Source organism: Pinus tabuliformis, chromosome 9 (genome assembly GCF_031772625.1).
Source record: "Pinus tabuliformis cultivar Carrire ecotype Pingquan chromosome 9, CPIR1, whole genome shotgun sequence".
In the NCBI taxonomy this organism is placed as follows: Eukaryota; Viridiplantae; Streptophyta; class Pinopsida; order Pinales; family Pinaceae; genus Pinus; species Pinus tabuliformis.
In genome coordinates, this window is record NC_142307.1 from 1,624,809,799 (window position 1) to 1,624,819,796 (window position 9,998).

The following is a 9,998-nucleotide window of genomic DNA, read 5'->3' on the forward strand; positions in this document are numbered from 1 at the left end:
AGTAGAAAAGTAAATTATAATTGGCAAGACTTGCAGACACAAGATTTCAAATTCAATTATTTAACTCGTAATGATTATTGTCTTGAAAGATATTGGAATGGGTGCAATCAAATAGACGAGGAAGCACCTGAAAATGGTCTCCAAAGGCACACCATGAAGGGTAAGAAATTTGTCAATAATCCAACCATTTCCATTATCAAGCTTTGAATTTTTCTAGATAATTGTGATCTCTACACCAAACCCGGAAACATTTCTATTGAACTTGTACCAGATCTATCTTTGGTATACTTTTTGTTTGTAAATTTCCCATGTTGTGGTTCTGTAGTTATGAAAACCAGATTTCTCCGTATCTCTTTGTATAAGCGACCCCCATCATGTAACTTAATGATCGACTCAACCTGTCATTAGGAATTTCAAAAAAATATTAGTGGATGTCTTTTTGAGCAACAAGTAACAATGAATTAGTAAGAGCCACTTTCTACAGGTTGTTGAGTTTCATTGTTTATTATATCAATGATGGAGCATGGTCTTAACAAAACAAATCATCAACACAATAGTTTGAACTTTGTCTGAAACAACCTAAATATCACAACGATAAATTCACAGGAATGCATAATAGAGTAATGCCTCATGAATTGAGATACTTACGCTGAATGGTAATGTTTGTGAATGGACCTTGGTCATGCTCACTTCCTCGACACCCAAAAATATCCAGAATATTCATTTTGGAGATCCCCTAAATATGTCGGTTCTTCATCCTCTACTATTTGCATCTTCTGCTCAAGACTCAGTGCCCTATTCCTCCATAGTGCCATGATTGTCTTGTTTGACATATAAATTGTAGTTTCTTAGGAATCAGACAAGAAAGATATTTCAAGCTTTGTTCAAAATACCAAACTAGCTTGTCTCAAATTCATGCACATCCACTCTTTATTTTCAATTTGGTTTATTGGAATTCATGCAAATCAATCCTCTTTCGTTGATCCAATATTACTTCTGCCATTTTTACAAGTGACAGAGGAAAATGTATGGTTGCTATGATGAGAAAAGAACTCAATGTGTACCTGCATGCAACATTGTAGGAAACAAAGGATTGAAAATGGAACTTGAGTCTTCCTTTTTCATCTGTGTACTTTGCACCATGGCTAGCATCAAGGCCTCTGCCTTTGCGAAGGAAGATGACCAAAGATGGACTAGCCATTGATGCTAAGGAAGGAGGCAACTCCACTATTTCCTCTATATCTTCCCACAGGAAGGAAAATTTTGTTTTATGTCCAAAGAGATTTGCATAGAAACCTAGCATCCTTGCAAATAAGAATAAGTGACCATGCAAAACATAAATTCACTTGAGACCCATGTTCTGGTCTGTTATTTGTAACAACTCATGCAAATGTATCTAAGTGAGGCATAGATACCTGAAGAGGAATTTCACGTTTCAAGTAGCAAGAAAAATCATTAATCAGAAACTCCTCACTTGGAAGTGAAAATAGCTTCTGGAATGTTGAATTTGTCTGAGGTGAGCACTGAGAAATATTCATAGAACTCTTTCTCATTCTCATGACATCTAGAAAAATAGATAAATCCATTGAACTATACGTATGCCAAGGAAAAGATAAGTATCTACTTGAGATTTAATATCCAAAGATGAATACCTTTTTTCCAACTTCCTTTTACATCTTTGTTATGTACTAAGTAACCACATCAGGACCCTTTTTATTTGTTAGAAATATCCTAAGGTGCAACTTCGATTGGCAAGCTTGTGCCAGTCTTCCTTGAAGTGGGATCCACAAATCAGCCAGTTCCTGTGAAGTAAATTTCAGAAAATTGATCTTAGCATACCCTAGAGATGTAGCCTCAGCAAAAGGCCCTTCAAAGTCAAAGAATTCTACATCCATCATAGAAGGAGGCTCTTTTGTCGCATCACATTCAAATATTTATGCAAAATTATTTGGATAATGAAATTCATAATGGAAATCATGAACAGAAGCATGGAGAAGCATAGAATCTCAAGCACAAAATATCTGGATAGTTTTATGACATTTTACCATGCCATTGAGGATCCAGTGTCTGTAGTTTGATTGAACTTGTTCGAGGTTTCCCATTACAAGTAAATACCACATATGGATCTGAATAACTAGTAGCATCTACAACATAGAAATTATTTCCTTCAATTAGGGTGACTATTAGTAGCCATCCATCTCCCTGTGCTTTAATTCCATGATCACCAGCTGTAATCAAGCCATGAATAAGTTTGAGAAACCAAAATGTTTTTTAACAATTGCCAATCTTACTTTTATCTAAATAAGAGCTCTAGGAACTAAAACAGATCAAAGCACAGATTTCATATTGTCTTATCCTTTTGGAATCATGCATACATGAAATGTGAAATCATCTTAAAAATAAGATCCACTTAGAGAACAAGTAACCCATCTGTAATAACTTCTCCCAAAGATTCACTTAAATCTAGCCCACCAAATTCCAAGCCCTGCATCACATTGGGATTGGCCAAGAAGATGTGAAAAAGGAGATATGCCAAAGAAAATAATGTAGATACCAAGGTAAAAACCCCAATGTAACTAATAATAAGCTTCCATTCCGATTGGGGATCCATCTACAAATATAATCTTGGCTATTCTTTCTCAGAGGCCAAGGATGAAACATCTAGTGGTGTAGCATACTGAGAAAGCAACTTGGAAAACTATTGGTAGTTGTCCTTCAGTCCTTGTCTCACCCCACCTTCAATCATTCTTTTCATCATTGTACTTTGAATAAAATTCATTCTCCAGGAAACAAAAAGATGGGAGGATTCCTCTTTGGTTGGTACTTCTGGCCCTGGTGTGATGCAGAAAAGCAATTCACACCTAAATGAACTTCCATATGGAACATCTGGTGTACTTACACTTGCTAATACTGCAAAAACCTTCCAATCTACTATGAGATACGTTTGTTCATTTGTAGCTTTATGGCTATCACCAGTTTAGTTGTAACTTTGGTGTATGTGATCACTCTTTTCATGGGTTCCCCCACTGCTTTTCTCCAAGGTCCTTTAACAAGGTCAGTTGTCCCCTCTAGTTGCGCTAACTCATGTTTGAAATCACTGTTGGGCCCAAAGCAAATGGTAGTTATATTTCTAGGAATAGTTGTTGGAAATAATACTGAGAGGGGGGGGGTGAATCAGTATTATCAAATCAATAAATTTTTCATTTCCATAATCAGATTTATATACGCTACTTCAATGAAGGTAACTCACGTGTACACGCAACTGTATTTAAGGCAACCAACGTATATCCAACAAACTTATGGTTTAGTTAATTCATCATATGTTGATCTTTAATTAGTGCATCACTACTTCCTTAACCATATAAAGAGTAACCATGTGTAGTAATAACAGAAAAAACCATCACACATAAGAAACACACATGAACACCAAGATTTAAGGTGGAAACCTAAACCGGGATAAAAACCACCTGCTGCTGTCTTCTTTTAATATAAGAAAAACATGTTTACAATCGTTTACTGGTGCAGGCTCATACCAGTACATAGGTACCCACCCGCAGAAGGCTACAACCTTCTCTTGTTCTCCAGCTTCTACTGGAAGGGAGATACAATCCCCTAGCTCTTGTACTAGCCGATCTGTTTACTAATACGTAGGCACTGGCCTACTGAAGGCTCCAACCTTCACTCATTTTTCAGCTGCTACTGGAAGGGAGATCCAACCCCCTGGATCTTTTACTGGTCAATATGTTTACCAGTACGTAGGCACCGACCTACAGAAGGCTACGACCTTCTCTCTTCCTCCAGGGACCACGTTTCATGAATTTTCAGACTGGATACCCTTGGATCACAACACCACAATTTGAAGGCCACGTTTCTTCCAATTTTCATACTGGACACATCAACAACATTGAAGCTCAAAATCAATCACCACTGCAATACAACCATCAAATACATCTGCATTAACCAATCTTTGAAACTCAATCATCAATCTCTGAATCATCCACAACTGAATCATTGAAGAAAATCACAATCAACCAATCTGAACATTCAGAATACTGTCATCAAAACACAGTCACCAGAACACAGAGCAGAACCCAAAACTATGCAACGACCACTAGAACCAACTGCAAATTCAAATAGCATATTTCATAATGTATACACTACTGTGATGAGTCGAACTAGCATGTATACGCGCTTTTACCAAAGAGAACTAACGTATAGATCTACAAATACTAACTTAAAAACTTCATAGCTATTTCAGAATTCAGTCATACCCAGATCATAACATTTGCAGAATAAAACATGCGTCAGTAATCAGATCTAGAATATCCATGATCAAACCACATAATGATAATACATTTCAGGTCTTATGATCCTGATCCATCATCCATCATCAACCACATAGGTGCATCCTTAGTTTAGATCAAGCAAAGCATCAGAAACCCATAACTTGCATTTTGGATCTCACACTTCATCAGATATCCAATACTTGCACACATGGCCTAATGATCTTCTCCTCCTTATATACTTTTAGGCCTTTCTCAATACCTTGGACTAAAACCACTTAGGACCAATACCTAGGGTCAATACCTTGGACCAAATACCTTGGATCAATACCTTGGACCAATACCTTGGATCAAAATACCTTGGTTTTCCAACATGTACGCACTTTTCCTTCTGTGAAAGTGTGTGTATACGTATATGCTCCTTTTCCTCTATTAGCCCACGTGTATACGCTTCTTGGATAAAGTGAACCAACGTATACCTTTCTTTCTTCAATCTTTGGAGTCTGATCTGTAATCTTTGCTGTTTACCTGCTGTACTATGAACTGTCATCTGAGTGAGTTGACATCAAGGACAACACCTGTATCATAATTCCAACAATCTCCCCCTTTGGACTTGATGGCAACAACAACACCAAGACACTCTCCCCCTTTGACATCAAGAGCAAAGGGCGGACCGAGATATTCTCCCCCTTTGATATACATTATGCTGTCCATGCTCCCCCTAAGTACATGCTAAATTCTTTGATTGAGCTCCCCCTTTGTACATGTTGAGATGCACTAAACCATCCATGCTCCCCCTGAGCACATGCAGAGTCTGCAAGAATAACATGACTCTATAACTCAACTAAGTGAGTATGACCTTCATATCACCAATGACTCATACATACATCAATCTACCAACCAAGTGGGGATACACCAATTTTGACTCATCCACCCAACCAAGTGGGGATATACCAAATGTTTATACATGATCGACATAGAAAATATTACATCATCCTTCTCATGCATAGTGGGGTTACAAATTAGGTCTTTTCATGACCTTTACATCAAATGATATACATGACATTTATAACAAGGACAACCGATCTAAACAAGACCATGATAGTCATAAGAAACTATCATACACCATATGATCTGCACCATCAACATCATCAGGATCAATAGCCTACATATTTCCATCATCAAAAGAGTCACTTGAATCAAAACAACTATGTGGATCTGTACCAATATCTTCTAAGATAATGCCAAAAATGAATTATTAGAAGCATATGCTCCCCCTGAACCTGTGCCAGATGTTCACTGTTAGATCTGATCATTGCAAATATCAGTAAGAATCATCATATACCAGTTATTCATCAAATTATCAACATCTTATGAGGGCCAAGAGCACTTCTACATATTATCAGTAGACTGTAATCATCATCAATCAGAACAAAACAGATATTTGATAATTGACTGAACCATATCAGACCCCTTTTTCCTGAGTCTGTCCCATTGATTTTTCCTCAAAACCCCATATACGCAATTGTGCAGCTTCGAACTCATGTATATACGCAACTTGTCTTCATGCTATATGCGTACGAGAATTGAAATTATGAAGTTTCACACTTTCAGCTCCCTCTGAGTCTATTATGTCTATACTCTGCTATACCACATCTTTCTAACTGTACTTCCTTTTTCTTCCATATCTTCGAGCGTGATGATGTCTTCTCCCTTTGGTATGGTGGCTGAAATTTGCTCATGCATTCCTTTGCTATATGTCAAAACTTGTTACATGCATAGCATCTTACATGTTTCATATTCCTTCTATAACAGTCAATGGCTTTGTGACCAAACATATTGCAGGAAAAAAAAATATCCCTTAAAGTACTTAGAAGTTGATGATCTTTTTGTGTGACAATCTTGAACAATTCTACTTCTGCAACTCACTGCAACATGTCCAAAATTATGACATATAAAACATTCAACATTATTCATCGAAGGAAATAACCGACTATCACTTCCACAATTAGGAGTAAAATATTTTCTTTGAAGACTTTCTTTCCTTGGTTGTTGATGGGGTTGACCTCTCATCTCCTTGTTGAGCATTTCAGATTTTGCATTAGAGTTCCTTGCCTCACCTTGTGAGCTAGATTCACCTTCAACAAATTCATGAAAACCAAGACCAGTTTTGATGGTAGGAGACCTTTGACTACTAAGAATATTATCCAAAATCTTAGTATTGTCTTGAAATCATAACAATTTATCCTTTTCTTCTAATTTACCTTTTAAGATATTTACCTCAACCTGATATTGCTCTTCCTTTTCCAGATATTGCTTCTTCAAGATTTCTTCAACCTTTCTTCCTTCTTCCACTTGTTGCCTTAATTTGAGAATCTCATTTTCTTGTTCTTCATCTGCTTGAGGTAGTTCTTCATTCTGCTTATTTTCAAGATCTTCTTTTAGAGAGAGGATCTTAGCTTCAAGACTTACATAGTAACTGGATCTATCTTTAAGTCTCTTGATTGTTATACTCTGATCATTTATTTCATTTCTTAATGATGTCACTTCATCCTGCAACTTTTGACATTGATCTTCCCTTTCCTTGTACTGCTTCCTTACTTTGTTTCCTTCCTCCAGCTGAGCTTTTAATCTGGTAACTTCTTCTTTGAAGGCACACTCCCTTTTGTTAAATAGATCTTGTTGATCTCTGATTTTATCTGTGAGTCTTTTAACTTCTGTCTCTATGTTTCTTTCACGATCACTTCCAATATCTCCAATATTGCATGAACAAAGAAAAGTATCACTAGAAGACCAAAAATTTGTACCTGATGCTTCATTTGCTTGTTCATCTTCAATTTGAGGTGATTTAGAATCTGAATACTTGCTTCCACCTAACGGCCAATTGTCTCTCCTGCTGTCACTATTCCTTTGAGCTGTGTTCTTCTTCTGAGACACTTTCTTCTTTAGCTTCTTTCCCATTGTTTCTATGGATCTCCTTCAAGTGATCAAGCTTCTACCAAAGGACCTGCTCTGATACCAATTGTTGGAAATAATACTGAGGGGGGGGGGGGGTGAATCAATATTATCAAATCAATAAATTTTTCATTTCCATAATCAGATTTATATACACTACTTCAATGAAGGTAACTCGCGTGTACACACAACTGTATTTAAGGCAACCATTGTATATCCAAAAAACTTATGGTTCAATTAATTCGTCATATGTTGATCTTTAATCAGTGCATCAGTACTTCATTAACCATATAAGCAGTAAACATGTGTAGTAATAATATAACAAACCATCACACATAAGAAACACACATGAACACCAATATTTAAGGTGGAAACCCAATGCGGGATAAAAACCACCTACCGTTGTCTTCTTTTAATATAAGAAAAACCTGTTTACAATCATGTATTGGTGCAGACTCATACCAGTACACGGGCACCCACCTATAGAAGGCTACAACCTTCTCTCATTCTCTAGCTTCTGCTGGAAGGGAGCTACAACCCCCTAGCTCTTGTACTAGCCAATCTGTTTACTAGTACGTAGGCACCGGCCTACTAAAGGCTCCAACCTTCACTCATTTTCCAGATGCTACTTGAAGGGAGTCAACCCCCTGGCTCTTGTACTGGCCGATATGTTTACCAATACGTAGGAGAAAACCTACAGAAGGCTACGACCTTCTATCTTCCTCTAGGGACCACGTTTCATGAATTTTCAGATTGGATACTCCTGAAGGCCACATTTCATTCAATTTTCATGCTGGACCCATCAACAACTTTGAATCTAAAAATCAATCACCACTGCAATACAACCATCAAAGACATATGCATTAACCAATCATTGAAACTCAATCATAAATCTCTGAATCACCCACAACTGAATCACTGAAGCATATCACAATTAACCAATCTGAACATTCAGAATACTGTCATCAAAACATAGTCATCAGAACACAGAGCACAACCCAGAACTCTGCAACAACCACTAGAACCAACTATAAATTCAAATATCATATTTCATAATGTATACGCTACTCTAATGAGCCGAACCATCATGTATATGTGCTTTTACCAAAGCGAACCAGCGTACAGATCTGCAAATACTAACTTAAAAACTTCATAGCTATTTTAGAATTCAGCCATACCCAGATCATAACATTTGCAGAATAAAACATGCATCAGTATTCAGATCTAGAATATCCATGATCAAACCACATAATGATAATACATTTCAGGTCTTATTTTCTCGATCCACCATCCATCATCAACCACATAGGTGAATCCTTAGTTCAAATCAAGCAAAGCATCAGAAACCCATAACCTGCATACTGGATCTCACACTTCATCACATATTCAATACTTGCACACATTGCGTAATGATATTCTCCTCCTTATATACTCTTAGGCCTTTCTCAATACCTTGGACTAAAACCACTTAGGAACAATACCTAGGGTCAATACCTTGGACCAAATACCTTCAATCAATACCTTGGATCAAAATACCTTGGTTTTCCAACATGTACGCACTTTTCCTTCTGTGAAAGTGCGTATATACATATACGCCCTTTGATCTATTAACCGACATGTTTACGCTTCCTGGCAAAGAGAACTAGCGTATACCTTTCTTTCTTCAATCTTTGGAGTTTGATCCGTAATCCTTTGCTGTTAACCCGCTTCACTGTGAACTGTCATTTGAGTGAGTTTCCATCAAGGACAACACCTATATCATAATGCCAACAATAGTAGCATAGGTTTGGTCTAAAAGAATTCCTCCTGGCAGAGGGCTAGGAATTTCATGTTCGCCTGAATCTATCTTATCAAAGCCTTCTTCAAAAAACCTATCCGACTGTATTCCATTACAACAGCCACATAGTGACTATTGTCACCAATAATAATGTGGCTTCATTGCAAGGTGATACCAATGACTGGTGCATTTAGGTTTTTGATTTTCTCATTTGCATCCCTTATAATGTCATACCAATTCACATACTCTTTAACATCATCATACATTCAAGGAGCCAAAGAGTTCCATATTCCTGTGTCCAAACAGATGACTAGATCAATAAAGTCCAATTGTGTTTTATTGAGAGCAGGCACATGCAACCCAACAATCATCTTAAATAAGTTTTCAATATTCTCTAGGGATCCACCTAACCAAAACTACAAACTCATGATATAGGCTCTAGCATCTTGAGCCTTGTTGCTTCGAAAATACTTGAGGACTTTGGGTAGGGTCCTAACAAGCTTAAGCATGCTTTACTCAAAGGCCGATGAATTTTTATTTCTTTTAAACATTTGAAAGAAAGGACTTTTGAATTGGCCCAAATGATACATACTGAGCATGGTTACTAGGTATTTGATGTCTTAGAAGGCAGGAGTACTATTTTGGATCCTCAAAAAAAAATGGCCTCAACTGACTATGATCAAACTTCATCTAGTGACACCTTTGCAAAGAGAGATATCTCTAGAGATCTTGACAAAAAATAAGGTACATTGAAATTCAACAATGACTCTCAAGGTAGCCATCCTACTGGTCATGAATAGGCTACATCCTATCATACTATTGGCACTAAGAATGTATGTGAAATCTCAGGTAATTTTTTTCCTGATTTTAAGGGTGAACTATCTTCGAGGTCCCTTGATTCATTTGAGTGCTCTAGTAGAAAACCAAATGATACTTGGCAAGACTTGTAGGCACATGCTTTCAAATCCAATTATTTACCTGGT

The 9,998-nt window shown here is 37.1% G+C and overlaps 1 pseudogene; it reads right to left on the reverse strand.

Annotated features, from left to right (window-relative positions):
- Nucleotides 1–230: 230 nt before the first annotated feature.
- On the reverse strand, nucleotides 231–3,015 carry LOC149155037 (C2 and GRAM domain-containing protein At1g03370-like; annotated as a pseudogene).
- Between the last annotated feature and the right edge of the window lie 6,983 nt (nucleotides 3,016–9,998).